This window comes from Bombina bombina, chromosome 4 (genome assembly GCF_027579735.1).
Source record: "Bombina bombina isolate aBomBom1 chromosome 4, aBomBom1.pri, whole genome shotgun sequence".
Taxonomy (NCBI): domain Eukaryota; kingdom Metazoa; phylum Chordata; class Amphibia; order Anura; family Bombinatoridae; genus Bombina; species Bombina bombina.
In genome coordinates, this window is record NC_069502.1 from 1,158,431,234 (window position 1) to 1,158,455,242 (window position 24,009).

Here is a 24,009-nt window from a genome sequence, read left to right on the forward strand (position 1 = left end):
AAATAAATATAAATCCTAAAATAGCTACAATGTAATTATTAATTATATTGTAGCTATCTTAGGGTTTATTTTACAGGTAAGTATTTAGTTTTAAATAGGATTAATTTATTTAATGATAGTGTAGTGTTAGGTGTAATTGTAACTTAGGTTAGTTTTTATTTTACAGGTAAATTTCTCTTTATTTTAGCTAGGTAGCTATTAAATAGTTAATAACTATTTAATAGCTATTGCAGCTATTTTAGGGTTTATTTTACAGGTAAGTCTTTAGTTTTAAATAGGATTCATTTATTTAACTATAGTAAATTTATTTCGTTTTATTTAAATTATATTTAAGTTAGGGGGTGTTAGTGTTAGGATTAGACTTAGGTTTAGGGGTTAATAACCTTATTATAGTAGCGGCGACGTTGGGGGCGGGAGATTAGGAGTTAATAATTGTAGGTAGGTGGCGGCGATGTTAGGGAGGGCAGATTAGGGGTTAATAAAATGTATTATAGTGTTTGCGAGGCGGGAGTGCGGCGGTTTAGGGGTTAATACATTTATTATAGTGGCGGCGATTTGCGGTCGGCAGATTAGGGGTTAATACTTGTAGTTAGATTGTGGAGACGTTGGGGGGAGGCAGATTAGGGGTTAATAACTATAATGTAGGGGTCGGCGGTGTTAGGGACAGCAGATTAGGGGTTAATAGTTATAATGTAGGCGGCGGCGATATCGGGTCGGCAGATTAGGGGTTAATACTTGTAGTTAGATTGCGGCGACGTGGGGGGGGGCAGATTAGGGGTTAATAACTATAATGTAGGGGTCGGCGGTGTTAGGGACAGCAGATTAGGGGTTAATAGTTATAATGTAGGCGGCGATATCGGGTCGGCAGATTAGGGGTTAATACTTGTAGTTAGATTGCGGCGACGTTGGGGGAGGCAGATTAGGGGTTAATAACTATAATGTAGGGGTCGGCGGTGTTAGGGACAGCAGATTAGGGGTTAATAGCTATAATGTAGGCGGCGGCGATATCGGGTCGGCAGATTAGGGGTTAATACTTGTAGTTAGATTGCGGCGACGTTGGGGGAGGCAGATTAGGGGTTAATAACTATAATGTAGGGGTCGGCGGTGTTAGGGACAGCAGATTAGGGGTTAATAGCTATAATGTAGGCGGCGGCGATATCGGGTCGGCAGATTAGGGGTTAATACTTGTAGTTAGATTGCGGCGACGTTGGGGGAGGCAGATTAGGGGTTAATAACTATAATGTAGGGGTCGGCGGTGTTAGGGACAGCAGATTAGGGGTTAATAGCTATAATGTAGGTTGCGGCGATATCCGATCGGCAGATTAGGGGTTAAATAATGTTATTATAGGGTTTGCGATGTGGGGGGGCCTCGGTTTAGTGGTTCATAGGTAGTTTATGGGTGTTAGTGACTTAGTGTACTAAATGGGTGTTAGTGTACTAAAAACATACCGAATTTCGGAACGGAATAGAACCGAATTCAGCCGAATCCGAATAAATCCGAAACGAATTTATTCGGATCCGAATAAATCCGAAACGAATTTATTCAAATTTTGCCGAATCCGATTCGATCCGAAACGAAATTCGAAAAGTCCGAATCGATCCGAACCGAAAACGAACCGAATTTTTTAGCCGTGCACATGTCTATTTAAAACTAAATACTTACCTATAAAATAAACCCTAAGCTAGCTACAATATAACTAATAGTTACATTGTAGCTATCTTAGGTGTTATTTTTATTTTACAGGCAAGTTTGTATTTATTTTAGCTAGGTAGAATAGTTACTAAATAGGTATTAACTATTTACTAACTACCTAGCTAAAATAAATTCAAATTGACCTGTAAAATAAAACCTAACCTAAGTTACACTAAAACCTAACACTACACTACAATTAAATTAATGACCTAAATTAAATACAATTAAATAAATTAAATACAATTACCTAAAGTACAAAAACAAACAAACACTAAATTACAGAAAATAAAAAACAAATTACAAGAGCTTTAAACTAATTACACCTAATCTAATAGTCCTATCAAAATAAAAAAAATCCTAGCCTAACCTAAACTACCAATAGCCCTTAAAAGGGCCTTTTGCGGGGCATTGCCCCCAAGAAATCAGCTCTTTTACCTGTAAAAAAAAATACACAACCCACCCAACAGTAAAACCCACCACCCACACAACCAACCCCCCAAATAAAACTTTAACTAAAAAAACCTAAGCTCCCCATTACCCTGAAAACGGCATTTGGATGGGCATTGCCCTTAAAAGGGCATTTAGCTCTATTTCGGCCCAAAGCCCTAACCTAAAAATAAAACACACCCAATACATCCTTAAAAAATCCTAACACTAACCCCAGAAGATCCACTTACCGGGAGAAGTCTTCATCCAAGCAGCAAGATGTCCTCAACGAAGCCAGCAGAAGTGGTTCTCCAGACGGGCAGAAGTGGTCCTCCGACAGCAGAAGTCTTCATCCAGACGGCATCTTCTATCTTCATCCTTCCGAGCGGGTCCATCTTCAAGACATCCGGCGTGGAGCATCCTCTTCCAAAGACGACTACCTGATGAATGAAGGTACCTTTAAGTGACGTCATCCAAGATGGCGTCCCTTAGATTCCGATTGGCTGATAGAATTCTATCAGCCAATCAGAATTAAGGTTGAAAAAATCCTATTGGCTGATGCAATCAGCCAATAGGATTGAGCTTGCATTCTATTGGCTGTTCCAATCAGCCAATAGAATGCAAGCTCAATCCTATTGGCTGATTGGATCAGCCAATCGGATTGAAGTTCAATCCTATTGGCTGATTGCATCAGCCAATAGGATTTTTTCAACCTCAATTCTGATTGGCTGATAGAATTCTATCAGCCAATCGGAATCTAAGGGACACCATCTTGGATGACGTCACTTAAAGGTACCTTCATTCGTCAGGTAGTCGTCGTTGGAAGATGATGCTACGCGCCGGATGTCTTGAAGATGGACCCGCTCCGCGTCGGAAGGATGAAGATAGAAGATGCCGTCTGGATGAAGACTTCTGCCTGTCTGGAGGACTACTTCTACCCATCTGGAGGACCACTTCTGCCGGCTTCGTTGAGGACATCTTGCCGCTTGGATGAAGACTTCTTCCAGTAAGTGGATCTTCGGGGGTTAGTGTTAGGATTTTTTAAGTGTGTATTGGGTGGGTTTTATTTTTAGGTTAGGGCTTTGGGCCGCAATAGAGCTAAATGCCCTTTTAAGGGCAATGCCTATCCAAATGCCCTTTTCAGGGCAATGGGGAGATTAGGTTTTTTTAGTTAGGGTTTTATTTGGGGGGTTGGTTGTGTGGGTGGTGGGTTTTACTGTTGGGGGGGTTGTGTGTATTTTTTTTTTACAGGTAAAAGAGCTGATTTCTTGGGGGCAATGCCCCGCAAAAGGCCCTTTTAAGGGGTATTGGTAGTTTAGGTTAGGCTAGGTTTTTTTTTATTTTGAGTGGGCTTTTTAATTTTGATAGGGCTATTAGATTAGGTGTAATTAGTTTAAATATCTTGTATTTTTTTTTTTCTGTAATTTAGTGTTTTGTTTTGTTTTGTAATTTAGCTAATTGTATTTGATTTATTTAATTTTATTTCATTTAGGTAATTTATTTAATTGTAGTGTAGTGATAGGTGTTAGTGTAACTTAGTTTAGGTTTTATTTTACAGGTAAATTTGTATTTACCTGTAAAATAAAACCTAAATAGTTAATAACTATTTAGTAACTATTCTACCTAGTTAAAATAAATACAAACTTTCCTGTAAAATAAAAATAAACCCTAAGCTAGATACAATGTAACTATTAGTTATATTGTAGCTAGTTTAGGGTTTATTTTATAGGTAAGTATTTAGTTTTAAATAGGAATTATTTAGGTAATGATAGTAATTTTATTTAGATTTATTGTAATTATATTTAAGTTAGGGGGTTAGGGTTAAACTTAGTTTTAAAAGGTCAATAAATTTAGAATAGTGGCAGCGACATTGGGGACGGCAGATTAGGGATTAATAAATGTAGGTAGGTGGCGGCGATGTTGGGGGCAGCAGATTAGGGGTTAATAGGTATAATGTAGGTGGCGGCAATGTCTGGAGCGGCAGATTAGGGGTTAATAATTTTAGTTTACTGTTTGCGATGCGGGGGGACCTTGGTTTAGGGGTTAATAGGTAGTTTATGGGTGTTAGTATACTTTTTAGCACTTTAGTTATGAGTTTTATGCTACAGCTTTGTAGTGTAAAACTCATAACTACTGACTTTAAAATGCATTAGGAATCTTGGCGGTAGAGGGTGTACCGCTCACTTTTTGACCTCCCAGGACAAACTCGTAATACCGGCGCTATGCAAGTCCCATTGAAAAAAGCCTTTACGAAATTTACGTAAGTTGGTTTGCGTTAAGGCCAAAACAGTGTGTGGTGCCCCTAAACCTGCAAGACTCGTAATACCAGCGGGCATAAAAAAGCAGCGTTAGTACCTGTTAACACTGCTTTTTCACCTTACCGCAAAACTCGTAATCTAGCCATTAGTTACCAGATGCAAGTGGTAAGTGGCCTATGAGAGCTGAGTTCACACCCAGAGTTTTCCTCATTAAATGATTTAGAAATGGAGGAGGAATTAAGTTACAGACAATAACTCTGCACATTGGAAGAGAAGGGGCATTGCCTTTTTTTGTCTGCTGCCTACTTTTTACAGTGTCTGGTGTGTGACACAGGCTTTTTGAGACAACCCCTGCAGGAACATTCTTTTTGGAAAAGAGAATATTGGGCTCACTTTACTTTCTAAATTGTGGATATCTTCCTTATATGACATTGAGAGAAACTGGGTGCTGAAACTCTCAAATATTGCTAACTGGTAACGTATAAAAGAAATGTTTTAATAACTAATTCTTTATAGCAGTAGATTAATTGAAGCTGCGATTTAAGGGTGGTACCTTACATTTATAATTTAATATTAAATAGATCAGTGTATCCTAGATAATAATTATATTAGAATTAAGTGAATCTACTATTAAGGAAAAAAGGATTATGTATTAATACTCATATTAGAATTTTAGAATTTGTATTATTGTTGCTAGATCAGACTTAATGCTGTACTGATTGATATATTGAATTGCTAATATGATATACTGTAAATCTCTCTGGTTGATAAATTGAAGGTATAGAATACTTATTTTGAATTAGATAGTTAAATTATACTTCCTGGAAATTCTATCAGATTGTTGGATTTAAGTTAAGGCTTTGGGGTCCATTTATCATTGTGCGGACAGACATGATCCGCTATAGTGTACCATGTCCACCGCACATCAATAAATGCCAACAGCATACGCTGTCGGCATTTATCATTGCACCAGCAGTTCTTGTGAACTGCTGGTATTCCCCTGCAGATTCACGGCCTATCGGCCGCTAGCAAGGGGTGTCAATCAACCCAATCGTATTCAATCGGGTTGATTTCTGTCTGCCGCTTCAGAGCAGGCGGACAGGATATGGAGCAGCAGTCTTTAGACCGCTGCTTCATAACTTGTGTTTCTGGCGAGCCTGAAGGCTCACCAGAAACACGGGGCATCAAGCTCCGTTCGGAGCTTGATAAATAGACCCCTTTAAGTGTAATATCTGATCTACATCTGCTAACTAAACATTGTTCAGCAATCCATATTGTATTTGGTTAATGTTACTGGCTAGGTATAAATTGTTCTTGTAAATTTGAATTGTGATATTTGATATTTAATGTATTTTTGGGTTAAGGTTAATTTCTAAATAATATTGTGTCCATATCCAGGGTAACAGACAATTTAATTGAATATTAATTAAATATTTCTATAGCTTGTCTTATATTTTAATATTGTAATAATTATATATATCTGGTCATAACTGATATCCTGTTTACTACATAAATATAGTCACCGTGTCTATAATCTTCACATATCAGAATTTAGGAACATATAATCTGGGATTAAATATTAATATTTAATAATTATTTTATTGTCATTCATTTCTGAATATCTCAACAGTATTATTCTGGAGTACACTACAGAGATTATATAATATTTTACTGGGGTGTACTGCTAAGATTCACTATATTAATTGGAGGTATTGCTGACGATAATTGTATTATTGTTATTAATTATTAATATTCATAATTCTATTAAATATACAACAATTAATAAATTGCAGAAAAAAATGACCACAACTTTTTTTAAGAAATACCATTAATTTAACAACCTTTAGATATTTCTATTGCCACATCACGGCAAGATACTCTATTTTCAGAATGGTGTTTATTACATATCCACATTTTTTATCTTGTATTTTTAAAACTTCATACAATGGATTTTGACAGTGGGCAAACACCTCTTAAGCCCAAAATATAACATTACGTTCACCACAATGTGACTACAGAGAAAAATCGTATTTTTAACAATACCGTACCGTAAGGTCAAAATTAATCAAAGTTCAGATAAAGAATACAACTTTCAAGTTAACTTATATTATCAAAATTTGCTGCGTTCTCTTGGTATATTTTGTTAAAGATCAAACATATGATAGGAGCTTAGAGCATGCATGTGTCTTTAGCACACTAAGGGTCAGATTATGAGTGGAGTGCAAACATTTGCGTTTAAGTGATATTGGGTTTTCACGATAGTTTGTGCACAGGTTAATTGCGCTGGTATTACAAGATGAATGTAAACGCGATTGCTTGAGCGCAATTCAAGTTAACGTTCGTTAGGTTAGCACGTCCTAAGAGCTGTGATCACGAAACACTAAAGTCCCACAACACACATAAAAAACACATTACAAGGTACAGTTACACTCATAATAACAACATCTAATAAAAAATATCCATAACAAAGATTGGACACAAAAGTTACAAGGGCTGAAATATATTAGGTGTTAGAAAAAAAGGCAAGCAAAGGGCTTAAACATTGAGATACAAACATGTACATAAGATGATTATGTATATATATATATAAATGTCTATATATGTGTGCATATGTATTTAGTATTTACAGAGATATATAAACACATAAATACATATGTATACATATCTAGACATATATAAGTGCATTAGAGAAATAAAAACATATGTATATAATCATATACATATATATTTACACTTTGCTGCTATCGCTGCGCTACTTACCCCCTTCGCTGTGCGAGGTTCTCAGGCCGTGTCTCATGGCATGAGAACGAGGCTCCCATATGAGCCTATGGAAGCGTGCTCTCAAGAGCGCAATGCTTCCCAGGAATGCGATCTCCGTTCGCATTGCTGTCAACTTGTAATATCAGCGCACATTAGCTTGCACTGGTATTACTCAGTGGAGCACTAATATTGCTTTTGCAAAAACGATATTTAGTGCTCCACTTGTAATCAGGCCCAATATTGTTTGCATGACTCACAATAACAATAGTGCTCCACTTATTATCTAGGTCATAAAATACACAATTAAAAATATAAAATATACACTAGTTAAAGAATCAGTGAGTGATTTAAAGGACCACTCAATGCAGTAGAATTTCGTAATTAGCAAGTATATAATAAAAAGACGATTTAACAGCTACTGTGAATTTCAAATAAGCAGTAGATTTTTTTTTCTGACAAATTTATTTTTTCTCATATTTTCTGACCCCTGTATCATGTGACAGACATCAGCCAATCACAGACTAATATACGTATACCCTGTGAGTTTGTGCACATGCTCAGTAGGATCTTCTTCCGTAGAAAGTGTGAATATAAAAAGACTGTGTAATATGTGTTAATGGAATTAAATTGGAATGTGTATTAAAACTGCATGTTCTTTCTGAATAATAAAAGTTTATTTTGACTTGAGTGTCCCTTTAAGAAACATCCGCTATAACAGTGCAGTTTAAGAGATTTATAATACAACCTCTTTTAGGGACACTTAAAGGGACATATAACTCATTATTTATAGTTATATATGCATATTATAAATCAACGTTGAAGAGCTTCATGATTCTACATGGATTTAGGGCTCAAAATTTCAAGGCCTAAGCTGCTAGCCAGACAAAATGTTACTCGCCACTTCTAATCCCTCCCACACCCACTACTTCACCTCCTCTTTGCATATGTATAGCCACTGTGGAACATTTTGTAATATTGTTTTTATTTTATACCATAACAAATTAAATAATGCTACATATAGTAATAAATTAACAAAAATAAGTAGGGGTTCTGGGGAATACAACAGTTGGATAGAAAAAACATAATTTATGTAAGAATTTACAAGATAAATTCATTTCTTTCATATTGGCAAGAGTCCATGAGCTAGTAACGTATGGGATATACAATCCTACTAGGAGGGGCAAAGTTTCCCAAATCTCAAAATGCCTATAAATACACCCCACACCACACTAACAATTCAGATTAACGAATAGCCAAGTAGTGGGGTGATAAAGAAAGGAGTAAAAAGCATCAACAAAGGAATTTGGAAATAATTGTGCTTTATACAAAAAAATCATAACCACCATAAAAAGTGTGGGCCTCATGGACTCTTGCCAATATGAAAGAAATGAATTTATCTTGTAAATTCTTACATAAATTATGTTTTCTTTCATGTAATTGGCAAGAGTCCATGAGCTAGTGATGTATGGGATATCAATACCCAAGATGTGGAACTCCACGCAAGAGTCACTAGAGAGGGAGGGATAAAAATAAACAGCCATTTTCCGATGAAAAAATAATCCACAACCCAAAATATAAGTTTATTCTTCAAATGACAAGAAAAACTTAAAACATCTGCAGATGAATCAAATTGAAACAGCTGCCTGAAGAACTTTTCTACCAAAAACTGCTTCTGAAGAAGCAAATACAACAAAACGGTATAATTTAGTAAATTAATTTAAAGAAGACCAAGTTGCTGCTTGCAAATTTATTCAACTGAAGCTTAATTCTTAAAAGCCCACAAAGTGGAGACTGATCTAGTAGAATGAGCTGTAATTTTCTGAGACGGGGCCTGACCCGACTCCAATAAGCTTGAAGAATCAAAAGCTTTAACCAAGAAGCCAAGGAAATAGCAGAAGCCTTCTGACCTTCCTAGGACCAGAAAATATAACAAATAGACTAGAAGTCTTCCTGAAATCTTTAGTAGCTTCAAAATAATATTTCAAAGCTCCCACCACATCCAAAGAATGTATGGATCTTTCCAAAGAATTCTTAGGATTAGGACACAAGAAAGGGACAACAATTTCTCTACTAATGTTGTTAGAATTCCCAACTTCAGGAAAAAATGTAAAGGAAGTCCGCAAAAACCGCCTTATCCTGATGAAAAATCAGAAAAGGAGATTCACAAGAAAGAGCAGATAGCTCAGAAGCTCTTCTAGCAGAAGAGATGGCCAAAAGGAACAACACTTTCCAAGAAAGTAGTTAAATGTCCAAAGAATGCATTGGCTCAAAATGGAGGAACCTGTAAAGGCCTCAAAAACCAAATTAAGACTCCAAGAAGGAGAGATTGATTTAATGACAGGCTTAATACGAACTAAAGCCTGTACAAAACAGTGAATATCAGGAAGTTAATCAATCTTTCTGTGAAGTAAAACAGAAAGAACAAAGATTTGTCCCTTCAAGGCACTTGCAGACAAACCCTTATCCAAACCATCCTGAAGAAACTGTAAAATTCTTACAATTCTAAAAGAATGCCAATAAAATTCATAAGTAGAACACCAAGAAATGTAAGTCTTCCAAACGCGATAATAAATCTTTCTAGAGACAGATTTACGAGCTTGTAACATAGTATTAATCACTGAGTCAGAGAAACCTCTATGACAACACTAAGCGATCAATTTCCATACATTCAAATTGAATGATTTGAGAACCTGATGGAAAAATGGACCTTGAAACAGTAGGTCTGGCCTTAACGGAAGTGGCCAAAGTTGGCAACTGGACATCCGAACAAGACCTGTATACCAAAACCTGTGAGGCCATGCTGGAGCCACCAGCAACACAAAACGATTGTTCCATGATGATTTTGGAGATCACTCTTGGAAGAAGAACTAGAGGCGGGAAAATATAAGCAGGTTGAAAACACCAGAGAAGTGTCAGTGCACCCACTGCTTCCGCCTGAAAATCCCTGGACCTGGACAGGCATCTGGGAAGTCTCATGTTTAGATGAGAAAACACATCTAGATGGAGGGACCACCCCCCTGGATGTAAAGTCTGACGGTTGAAATAATCCACCTTCCAATGTCTATACCTGGGAAATGCACCACAGAAATTAGACAGGAGCTGGATTCCGCTCAAGCAAGTATCCAAGATACTTCTTCATAGCTTGTGGACTGTAAGTCCTATGCTGGTGATTGGCAAATGCCACTGTTTGTGATATTCTCTGTCTGAAAACAAATGAACAGTTCTCTCTTCAACAGAGGCCAAAACTGAAGAGCTCTGAGAATTGCACGGAGTTCTAAAAAATTGATTGGTAATCTCGCCTCTTGAGATTTCCAAACCCGTTGTGCTATCAGAGATCCCCAAACAGCTCCCCAACATGAAAGACTTGCATCTGAAGTGAACATAGTCCAGGTTAGCCAAACAAAAGAAGCCCCTTGAACCAAACGCTGGTGATTTAACCACCACGTCAGAAAGAGTCAAACATTGGGATTTAAGGATATTAATTGTTATATCTTTGTATAATCCCTGCACCATGGATTCAGCAAACGAAGCTGGAGAGGTCTCATGTGAAAACGAGTAAAGGGAATTGCGTCCGATGCTGCAGTCATGAGACTTAAAATTTCCATGCACATAACCACTGAAAGGAATGACTGAGACTGAAGGTGTCGACAGGCTGCAACCAATTTCAAATGTCTCTTGTCTGTTAGAGACAGAGTCATGGACACTGAATCTATCTGGAAACCTAAAAAAGGGGACCCTTGTCTGAGGAATCAAGAAACGTTTGGTAAATTGATCCTCCAACCATGTTTACGAAGAAACAACACTAGTTGAATCGTGTGAGATTCTGCAGAACGTAAAGACTGAGCTAGTACCAAGATATCATCCAAATAAGGAAACACTGCAATACCCTGCTCTCTGGTTTCCATAAAGCAGGGCACCTAGAACCTTTAAAAAGATTATTTGAGCGGTTGCTAATACAAATGGAAGAGCAATGAATTGGTAATGCTTGTCTAGAAAAGAGAATCTCAGGAACTGAAAATGATCTGAAAGAATCGGAATATGAAGGTATACATCCTGCAAGTCCATTGAGGACATAAAATGTTCTTGCTGAACAAAAGGCAGAATAGTCCTGAAAGTCACCATTTGAAAGATGGTACTCTTACATAATGATTCAAAATTTTTAAATCCAAAAATTGGTCTGAATGAAATTTCCTTCTTTGGGACAAATAAATAGATTTGAATAAAACTCCAGACCCTGTTCCTGAAAAGGAACTGGCATGACTACCCCTGAAACTCCAGGACTGAACTGGATTTGCTGGGATACGTGAGAGAAAAAAAATCTTCTCACAGGAGAACTTACTCAGAATCATATTCGATACCCTTGAGAGACAATACTCTGAAACCATAGATTTTGGATAGAATTTATCCAAATATCCTTGAAAAAAACCTTAATCTGCCCTCTACCAGCTGAGCTGGAATGAGAGTCGCACCTTCATGCAGACTTAGGGGCTGGCTTTTGGTTTCTTAAATGGCTTGGAATTATTCAATTTAATGAAGGATTCCAATTGGAAACAGATTCCATAGGGAAGGAATAGGTTTTTGTTCCTTAATTGTCAAAAAAGAACGAAAACTATTAGGAGCTTTATATTTACCCTTAGGTCTCTATTACCTTGGAAAGAAAGAGATAGCAATCTAGACTTAAAAAGTCATATCAGCATTCCAAGAAGAAAGCCACAAAACTCTTCTAGCTAAAAATAGTTAAAGACATAGATCTAACATCAATCTTGATGATATCAAAAAAATGACATCAGAACTGATTAGTATGTTGCAGTAAGCAAACAATGCTAGATAAATCAGAATCCAATTCTTGTTGCGCTAATTCTCCAACAAAAATGTTAATGCAGCTGCAACATTAGCCAAAGAAATTGCAGGCCTGAGATGACCTGAATATAAATAAGCTTTTCTTAGAAAATATTCAAGTTTCCTATCTAAAGGAACTTAAGTACTTGTTACGGTTGCCTCCAGGCTGGCTGGAAGTTGGACCGTAGAAAAGGATGCTCCTAGCGCTCACCAAAGGAGCAGCAGCACCGTAGACACTCTAATTACTGCTGCTGGGCTGGAATCTCGCCATCTGCTCTGCGCCCTGGACCTACGACCAGGCTCCAGTAGGTGAACCTCTTCCTTCTGTAGCAATCCCTGTAGCTAAGGGAGTATGAAAAGCATAGCAATCCCTGTAGTGATTATAGCTGTATCCTACAAACATGAGTCAAATCTGCAAGTTAGAGGGTCAGAATAGGTCTGATGTGCTGGACACACAGCCTGCTTTTTATTGAGGTTACATGCAAAAAAGACACTCTCAGGGGGAGGCATAAAATCCCCAATCACACATTTGATGCATTTAGATAGAGAGGCAACACCCTTTGACAGGCCACAACATTACTTCAGCAGATAACATTACACACAATAAAACAATGCAGTCCACCTTATCACTAGCAGTCTGATTAGACAATGGGAATGTTTTATCACTAAACTTAATTAGAGCTGATCCCAGCAAACTTGCATTTAGAAAGCTTCTTGAAGCTCAACAAAATTAACTCTTAATGGCACACAATGAAAACCAATGCCTCTGTAACAGTGCTCCCCCTCTGTGGAACACTCTGCCTGTGTGGCACCTGGCTCAGCAAAGAAGTGTCATTCACTGAACCAAGTGGGAGAAAGACAGGGACAAGCTATTTTACAGGTCTGGGGACATAGTCTTAAAGGGGCATTGTTCACCAAAGTCACAATATGTCCCCAGACGGTTCTTAAAGGGCAATACACACCCAATAAAAGTTAATAGGTTTTCAGGGGCACAATCTTCCAGGGGCCATAGTCATGAGGAAGGAGGCTGGCAAATAGGCTTCTCCACAATCCATGGAAGCAGGGCAATTTTTCATTTAAAGGGCCAGTTACAAATAGCAGTTTGTAACATATCTCCCCTTTTGGAGGGAGACTAACCAGGCACCTGACCTTCTGTCGGTCAGTGCCTAAGTTAGTCTCGCAACCCACCCACAAATAAACATTAGCAGCAACGTAGCCCCCCCACAATAAGTAGTACTGGCCTGTAGGTTCCAGGTTGTAGGATGAAAGTGTAGCATCCTCGGCCTTCCTGGCGCAGCTGGGCAAATAGCTGGTGGTACTTGGGGGGCAGAGGCCAGCGGCACTCTGCCCTGGTGCCAGCGCTTCTGCTGGGGTGAGGGGTTTGCAGGCCAGTCCTGTAACAAGGGGGTCTGTAGGGCAGAGGCCAGCAGCGCTCTGTCCTGATGCCAGCTCTTCTGCTGGGGTGAGGGGTTTGCAGGCCAGCCCTGTAACAAGGGGGTCTGTAGGGCAGAGGCCAGCAGTGCTCTGTCCTAATGCCAGCTCTTCTGCTGGGGGCATTGGGGCATAGTCCTGCCCAGTGGCAAAGGGAACGTGGGGGTCAGTGGGGGTTAACATCTCCACTGTTAACCCTGGGCCCAAGTTAGGAGTTAGCTGGAGAATGGAGACTGGGCTCCCAATCCACTGCATCTCACTCTGCTGATGGGGGACAGGAGCAACTGTCTCTGCCCCCTGTGCTGTAAGTGCAGAGACCACGGTCCCATCTGCACGGTTGTGGGGCTTACTGTCTCCCCCTGGTGCGTTAAGCTGCCGCTGGGGAGAGGGGGTTACAAGCTCCTCTCCCATACATACTTCCAGCCGCTGGGGAATGGAGTCTGGGCTCCCAATTCCCTGCATATTCCTCTGTTGCTGGGGGACAGGACCAACTGTCTCTGCCCCCTGTAACTCAGCCTGCTGCTGGGGAATGGAGTCTGGGCTCCCAATTCCCTGCATATTCCTCTGCTGCTGGGGGACAGGACCAACTGTCTCTGCCCCTGTAACTCAGCCTGCCGCTGGGGAATGGAGTCTGGGCTCCCAATTCCCTGCAATTCACTCTGCTGCTGGGGGACAGGACCAACTGTCTCTGCCCCCTGTAACTCAGCCTGCCGCTGGGGAATGGAGTCTGGGCTCCCAATTCCCTGCATATTCCTCTGCTGCTGGGGGACAGGACCAACTGTCTCTGCCCCCTGTAACTCATTTTCTCACTGGAGACTAGGTGTCCATACCCTCAAACTCCACAGTTGGCGCTCAAAGGCTCGTGCCGCTTTGTTCTCCGTATCCAATTCCCGGATGATGCGATTGACTACCTCCTGCGCAGGGTCTGGACCATATCGGACTAGCCGCCTCTTTACCTCTGAAACGAAATCTGCGCCCTCATAGCGACGAATCCGATTGAGGTGCTCTTCACAGGGTTCTGACCAGTATCTTGTCAGCTCCATGCTGCTGTCGGTAGGGACGCTGCGCAGTGGCTAGCGTTGCCCTCAATAACTCTCCTACAATACCAGTGCTGTTGGGGTGCTGCTCCTTGCACTAGGACGCTATCCCACCGCTGCCGCCAAATGTTACGGTTGCCTCCAGGCTGGCTGGAAGTTGGACCGTAGAAAAGGATGCTCCTAGCGCTCACCAAAGGAGCAGCAGCACCGTAGACACTCTAATTACTGCGTAGCCACCATCAGTAATGCAGACTCTATGAACCACCGCTGCTGGGCTGGTATCTCGCCGTCTGCTCTGCACCCTGGACCTACGACCAGACTCCAGTAGGGGAACCTCTTCCTTCTGTAGCAATCCCTGTAGCTAAGGGAGTATGAAAAGCATAGCAATCCCTGTAGTGATTATAGCTGTATCCTACAAACATGAGTCAAAGCTGCAAGTTAGAGGGTCAGAATAGGTCTGATGTGCTGGACACACAGCCTGCTTTTTATTGAGGTTACATGCAAAAAAGACACTCTCAGGGGGAGGCATAAAATCCCCAATCACACATTTGATGCATTTAGATAGAGAGGCAACGCCCTTTGACAGGCCACAACATTACTTCAGCAGATAACATTACACACAATAAAACAATGCAGTCCACCTTATCACTAGCAGTCTGATTAGACAATGGGAATGTTTTATCACTAAACTTAATTAGAGCTGATCCCAGTAAACTTGCATTTAGAAAGCTTCTTGAAGCTCAACAAAATTAACTCTTAATGGCACACAATGAAAACCAATGCCTCTGTAACAGTGCTCCCCCTCTGTGGAACACTCTGCCTGTGTGGCACCTGGCTCAGCAAGTCCCATTCACTGAACCAAGTGGGAGAAAGCCAGGGACAAGCTATTTTACAGGTCTGGGGACATAGTCTTAAAGGGGCATTGTTCACCAAAGTCACAATATGTCCCCAGACGGTTCTTAAAGGTCATTACACACCCAATAAAAGTTAATAGGTTTTCAGGGGCACAATCTTCCAGGGGCCATAGTCATGAGGAAGGAGGCTGGCAAATAGGCTTCTCCACAATCCATGGAAGCAGGGCAATTTTTCATTTAAAGGGCCAGTTACAAATAGCAGTTTGTAACAGTACTATCTTCCATAGGAATAGAAGTACGTTCAGCAAGAGTAGAAATAGCCCCATCAACTTGAGGATCTTTTCCCAAACTCTATATTAACTGCTGGTAAAGGATACAATTTTTAAAACCTTGAAGAAGGAAAAAAAGAAGTACCTGGCTTATTCCATTCCTTATAAATCATATCAGAAATAGCATCAGGAATAGGAAAAAAAACTCTGAAGTAACCACAGGAAGTTTAAAAACAGAATTTACTAGTTCTAATATCAAGAGGACTAGTTTCCACAATATCCAAAAATAATTAACACTTCTAACAAAGAACGAAAAATACTTCATTTAAAATAAATAAGTAGGTTTGTTAGTGTCAATATCTGAGGAAGGATCTTCTGAATCAGATAGATCCTATCAGAGGAGGATAATTCATTACAGGGAGTGCAGCATTATTAGGCAAATGAGTATTTTGACCACATCATCCTCTTTATGCATGTTGTCTTACTCCAAGCTGTATAGGCTCGAAAGCCTACTACCAATTAAGCATATTAGGTGATGTGCATCTCTGTAGTGAGAAGGGGTGTGGTCTAATGACATCAACACCCTATATCAGGTGTGCATAATTATTAGGCAACTTCCTTTCCTTTGGCAAAATGGGTCAAAAGAAGGACTTGACAGGCTCAGAAAAGTCAAAAATAGTGAGATATCTTGCAGAGGGATGCAGCACTCTTAAAATTGCAAAGCTTCTGAAGCGTGATCATCAAACAATCAAACGTTTCATTCAAAATAGTCAACAGGGTCGCAAGAAGCGTGTGGAAAAACCAAGGCGCAAAATAACTGCCCATGAACTGAGAAAAGTCAAGCGTGCAGCTGCCAAGATGCCACTTGCCACCAGTTTGGCCATATTTCAGAGCTGCAACATCACTGGAGTGCCTAAAAGCACAAGGTGTGCAATACTCAGAGACATGGCCAAGGTAAGAAAGGCTGAAAGACGACCACCACTGAACAAGACACACAAGCTGAAACATCAAGACTGGGCCAAGAAATATCTCAAGACTGATTTTTCTAAGGTTTTATGGACTGATGAAATGAGAGTGAGTCTTGATGGGCCAGATGGATGGGCCCGTGGCTGGATTGGTAAAGGGCAGAGAGCTCCAGTCCGACTCAGACGCCAGCAAGGTGGAGGTGGAGTACTAGTTTGGGCTGGTATCATCAAAGATGAGCTTGTGGGGCCTTTTCGGGTTGAGGATGGAGTCAAGCTCAACTCCCAGTCCTACTGCCAGTTTCTGGAAGACACCTTCTTCAAGCAGTGGTACAGGAAGAAGTCTGCATCCTTCAAGAAAAACATGATTTTCATGCAGGACAATGCTCCATCACACGCGTCCAAGTACTCCACAGCGTGGCTGGCAAGAAAGGGTATAAAAGAAGAAAATCTAATGACATGGCCTCTTTGTTCACCTGATCTGAACCCCATTGAGAACCTGTGGTCCATCATCAAATGTTAGATTTACAAGGAGGGAAAACAGTACACCTCTCTGTGTCTGGGAGGCTGTGGTTGCTGCTGCACGCAATGTTGATGGTGAACAGATCAAAACACTGACAGAATCCATGGATGGCAGGCTTTTGAGTGTCCTTGCAAAGAAAGGTGGCTATATTGGTCACTGATTTGTTTTTGTTTTGTTTTTGAATGTCAGAAATGTATATTTGTGAATGTTGAGATGTTATATTGGTTTCACTGGTAAAAATAAATAATTGAAATGGGTATATATTTGTTTTTTGTTAAGTTGCCTAATAATTATGCACAGTAATAGTCACCTGCACACACAGATATCCCCCTAAAATAGCTATAACTAAAAACAAACTAAAAACTACTTCCAAAACTATTCAGCTTTGATATTAATGAGTTTTTTGGGTTCATTGAGAACATGGTTGTTGTTCAATAATAAAATTAATCCTCAAAAAAACAACTTGCCTAATAATTCTGCACTCCCTGTATGTTGACGGTCATTTGAAATTTCATCAACCTTATGAGAAGTTTTAAAAGACCTTATAATAATTAGAAGGCAGAATAGCAGACAAATCCTTCTGAACAGACAATGTACTCTTTACTGATGGACACAATATCTGCATGTAAAAGTTTATCATGATAACCAATACAAACGACATTCGGAAATATAATGCACTTAGCTTTAGTAGAACCGACATCAGGCAGCAAAGTTCCAACAGATACTTCTGAGGCAGGATCAGACTGAGACATCTTGCAAAATGCAAAATAAAAAACAACATATAAAGCAAAATTGTCAATTTCCTTTTTTTTTCAGGAATGGGAAAAAAATGCAATAGCATAGCCCTCTGACATAGAAAAAGGCAAGAGGCAAATAGCAATGGGGTATTAAAATAATGAAAAAAATCTGGCGCCAAGTATGACGCACAACATAACTGAAAATTTTTTGGTGCCAACAACATCCGGAAATGACACATTCGCGTCACTAACGACGTAACCCTGTGTAAGGAACTCGGCGTCAACTACGACGCTGGAAATGACGAACTTGCGTCAACGGACATACCTTTGCGCCAAAAAATTCTCACGCCAAGAATGACACAATAAAGTACAGCATTTGGCGCACCCGCGGGCCTAATCCTGCCCGCAATTTGCAAGAAAAATGTAGTCAATTTGAATAAAAGCCTAAACCCCAGGTAAGAAAAAATATTTCTTAATATGTTAATCTTCTCCAAATATGAAACTGACAGTCTGCAAAAGGAAATACCTGACTCATGGCAAATATAAGTACAATACATATATTTAGAACTTAATATAAATGCATAAAGTGCCAAACCATAGCTGAGGTGTCTTAAGTAATAAAAAACATACTTGCCGAAAGACACCCATCCACATATAGCAGATAGCCAAACCAGTACTGAAACAGTTATCAGTAGAGGTAATGGAATATGAGAGTATATCGTCGATCTGAAAAGAAAGGTAGGAGATGAATCTCTACGACCGATAACAGAGAACCTATGAAATAGACCCCGTTAGGAAAATCATTGCATTCAATAGGTGATACTCCCTTCACGTCCCTCTGACATTTGCTGTACTCTGAGAGGAATCGGGCTTCAAAATGCTGAGAAGCGCATATCAACGTAGAAATCTTAGCACCAACTTACTTCACCACCTTCATAGGAGGCAAAGTTTGTAAAACTGAATTGTGGGTGTGGTGAGGGGTGTATTTATAGGCATTTTGAGGTTTGGGAAACTTTGCCCCTCCTGGTAGGATTGTATATCCCATACGTCACTAGCTCATGGACTCATGGAGAATGCAGAGAGTGCTCACAGTCATGGAAGCTTATTGCAGCCCTGGAGATATTTTCACCGAGATTACGAGTTTTGCGTTAGCCTTAGAAAGCAGCGTTGAGAGGTCCCAACGCTGCTTTTTACCTAACGCTGTTATTACGAGTCTGACAGGTAGAGGCTCACCGCTCACTTTTCTTCTGCGACTCGAGGCTACCGCAAATCCCCTTACATCAATTGCGTATCCGATCTTTTTAATGGGATTTGCCTAACACTGGTATTACAAGTCTTGGAAGAAGTGAGCGGTAGACCCTCTCCTGTCAAGACTTCGACCGCATTTAAAAGTCAGTAGTTAAGAGTTTTATGGGCTAACGCCGGAACATAAAACTCTTAACTAAAGTGCTACAAAGTACACTAACACCCATAAACTACCTATTAACCCCTAAACCAAGGCCCCCCACATCGCAAACACTATAATAAAAAATTTGAACCCCTAATCTGCCGACCGGACATCGCCGCCACCTACATTATACTTATGAACCCCTAATCTGCTGCCCCTAACATCGCCGACACCTACATTATATTTATTAACCCCTAATCTGCCGCCCCCAACATCACCGCCACCTACATACAATTATTAACCCCTAATCTGCCGACCGGACATCGCCGCCACTTTAATAAATGTATTAACCCCTAAACCGCCGCACTCTCACCTCGCAAACACTAGTTAAATTGTATTAACCCCTAATCTGCCGTCCCTAACATCGCCGACACCTACTTACATTTATTAACCCCTAATCTGCCACCCCAACATCGCCGCTACTATATTGAAGGTATTAACCCCTAAACCTAAGTCTAAACCTAAGTCTAACCCCCCCCAACTTAAATATAATTTAAATTAAACGAAATTAATTTAACATAATTAAAAACATTATTCCTATTTAAAACTAAATACTTACCTATAAAATAAACCCTAAGCCAGCTACAATATAACTAATAGTTACATTGTAGCTATCTTAGGATTTATATTTATTTTACAGGCAACTTTGTATTTATTTTAACTAGGTACAATAGTTATTAAATAGTTATTAACTATTTAATAAATAACTAGCTAAAATAAGTACAAATTTACCTGTAAAAACACTACACTACCGACACACCCCTACTCTAAAACCCACCCAATCCCCCCTTAAAAAAACCTAACTCTAACCCCCTGAAGATCTCCCTACCTTGAGCCGTCTTCACCCAGCCGGGCACAAGTGGTCTCCATACGGCAGAAGTCTTCATCCGATCGGGGCAGAAGAGGTCCTCCAGACGGCAGAAGGCTTCATCCAGGCTGCATCTTCTATCTTCATCCTTCCGGAGCAGAGCAGAGCCATCTTCTATCCAGCCGATGCAGAGCCATCCTCTTCAAACGACGTCCTAACAAAGAATGAAGGTTCCTTTAAATGACATCATCCAAGATGGCGTCCCTTGAATTCCGATTGGCTGATAGGATTCTATCAGCTAATCGGAATTAAGGTAGGAAAAATCCTATTGGCTGATGCAATCAGTCAATAGGATTGAGGTTGCATTCTATTGGCTGATTGGAACAGCCAATAGAATGCAAGCTCAATCCTATTGGCTGATCCAATCAGCCAATAGGATTTTTCCTACCTTAATTCCGATTGGCTGATAGAATCCTATCAGCCAATCGGAATTCAAGAGACGCTATCTTGGATGACGTCCCTTGAAGCAACCTTCATTCTTCGTTAGGACGTCGTTTGAAGAGGATGGCTCCGCGTCGGATGGTTTCTGTTAGTTGCTTTAGACTCTAGTAAAATCTATGTATAACTATTACCCCTAATGCAGTTAGTTGTTTTTGCTTTTTTTATTATACAAAATTAACCCTTCCGTTTAATGTCCCTTTAATTTGTACATCACTGCCCATAAAGTAAAATTACTACAGTAATTAAAAAAAACAACTAACTTAAAGGGACAGTGTACTGTAAATTTTTCTCCCATTATGGGCCAGATTACGAGTGAAGTGCTAGCAGTTACACGCAAGTGAAAGGGGTTTATTGCAGGTGTTTGCACGTTTCGGGTGTACCGATCACTCGTAGCTAGAATGATCACTGCGTCCTCGGAGCTCTGGTTAACTGTTTTGCAAAACAAAAAGGTGTCACAAAACACATCAAAAATATGTTACAAAGTACAATCAGACTCATATTAACACTGTCTAATAAAAATTATTTTAAAAAATTATTGCACAAAAAAATGATAAGGGCTCAAAGATATGAGGTCTCAGGTGTTAGAAAAAAAAAAGTTGCAATGGGCTATAACATTGAGATACTGTACATATACACGGCTAACTATGTATATGTATAAGTGCATTGGTGCCCTTTTTAAGTAGATGGAAACATATTTATACAATATTCATATTTAATAAAGTGTTATACTGTGTATTTACTCTAATTATTTTACATGCCAATGTTCTGAACATAGCAGAATATGCTGTAGTAATTTTTAAATAGATATTCCTATATATATCTGAATATATCTATACTATCAGATATATGTAGAAATATGTATTTATGAATAAACAAAACATATTCTTTTATGTGAAATATTCATATTTTCATTTCAGGTTAGCACACTTGAGAATGTGTGAACGGGTATTTTTTTCCCCACTGTTTGCGCACATCAGGTTAGTGCTTGTGCGAAAAACAGTTTACTTTTAACTTAATACCAGCGCTATTCGACACGCGCAAAAAAGCTTACTTCTTACAGAGCTAGCGCATGAGCAGGAGTGTTAAAAACACTCCACTTGTAATCAGGCCTTTAATACATTCACAATTATCCATTGTACCTGCTCCTTGACATTTATTTTGTCATTTGAAATAGCTACCTCATATTGCTTGTTGAAACCACCACATATGCTGAAAATTGTAATACTGCAGTAATTGCTGCAGAGAAGCTATGTAAACAAGAGCCAGAAGAGGTAATCCCACTCTCATTTGGGATGGAGGAGATAGGTACTAAAATGCCCATTTTCAATTTTATCTCTAATTGCCCTATTCTCTAGTCTGGTGAGATTTTATAAGAGGCCTTGTCAGTATTATAAGGCACCTCAGGGATTGTTTTAAAGGGAAATTTTGCCTCCTTGTGAACTGTGTATCTCATTAAGGGGTTTTCACTAATACCCTTTATTTGAAAGAGAGACACTTACTTTACAATAAAGTGCTTAGTAAAATAAACTGATGATTTCTCGCCATGCCAGCAAGTTTCTGAGCCCTGTGTATTGGGGTTTGAGTATACAGACAGAGATACGAGTGTTTGCGTGTATAGAGAGTGATAAAATAAGGATGACAGCCCCTAGGCTGAGGAATACGACAGTCCCCACAAAAGATCAGTCCATTAAAATGGGTTGTGGTTTCAAACCGCAAAAACAGTTAATCAATATGCAAAAATAAAATTAAAGGAGCAATCTCCCATATATATTATACTCTGCAGCTGATAGAACAAGTCATTAGTAACATGCTAATGGAAAACCAGTTTTACAGTACATTTGTTAAGTTGTTTTTGTTTTGTTTTTGCTAAAAAGATATCAAGTGCTCTTCTGTATCTGTGTAAATGATTACTCAGCATACAGACTGCAACCTATGTGCTATATTATATGACTGCTGTGTGAGCAAAGGTCAGCAGCCTAATCTATATGTGAACTCAGCTTTATTTCATTTACTGTCTTCAATATATTTGATATCAGAATATACGAGTCACATAATCATTACGCCTGTGACAACGAGAAAATGACTGCAGTGACCACAGTAAAGTAATACAGATTTAGTTCAACCTCTCCAGTGTTCTAAGACCACTCTATATGTAACATAGTAGGTAAGGTTGAAAGAATCACAAACATCTATCACATTCGATCTTTACCGTTTCACTATGATTCAGGTTTTTTTTTACGTGAAATCATTTTTATTGAACCTTTTCAATACAAGAAAAAGAAAAAGTAACAAACCAGTAACATCATGTCATGGCACAAAGATAAAATATTGAAAGATACAACACAACAAACGAACGGGAAAACAGATAAGGAGGCACCTCCTCCGGTAGCTCACAGTCACCCACTCCGCCATGAGTATGAAGCATTTTTTGAGCTTTGAGACTTGATAGATAATAGATTAGGGAGACCTACTGTCCCAGTAGAATTCTACCATCAAAAAGAAATCTAATTTATGAGCTCTACAATAGTTTTAGAGTGTGAGTTACAAGACTGGCTCATTCCAACACTGTGGGCACATCTACTCTCACCCATCAAGTTGGAATCAAACATTTGACACAATTAACCATCATCCTAAATATTGTTAACTTACATTTACACTTTAGCTGCCATGCTAATTTAATAAGAAAACCAAAGAGATGGTCCAGAAGGCCCTAATTATAATACAGTCCCACCATAAATCTGCTCTGTAGTGTCTCCAACACTTCTTTGATACTAGCAGGGAGATGTAATGTTATCTCACAGGGATATGGTACCATCTTGTGAGAAGTTTACAATTGACCATCTCCATGGACAAGATGGATATAGAGGATCTCTTAATAAAAATAAAACTTCTGTTCCAATCATCCAGGGAATATGGAGAGATGGATAAACCCAAGTCCTGTTCCAAGAAGACGTACAGGATGGTAAGGCCTGAGTCGAGTAGCTGCTTAGAATTATGTATGAGAATAATAGAAAATCCATCTCGTTGGAACCTGCTTAGAGCAAATGATACCAAGCAACGTAAGACACCTTAGCATATTGCGTCTATTGGGGTGTGTATGTAGAAAATGTCTCAGTTAAAAGTAGGGAAACCATGTATTAAATGCTTGAGGTACAATGGACTTGATTTCATTTAATGATTCCTGGTTTTATAAAATAAAAAACAATAATAATAATAAGGTTTAAATTAAACCATGGCTGTGTGAAATAAAGCAATGTTAGCATAATTATTTATAGCTTATTTATAATGGATACTAACTCCGGCCTCACTCAACAGGGGATATGAGCTAAGAAAAGCCTTTTAAATCTCAAATAACTATGTTACAACATAGCGGTGCCCATTACTTTATAGAAACTTAGGAAATTGAAACCTAGTATGTCTTGGCTTATTGTGGATGTAGTGAGCCTGTATACAGCTATTCGCCA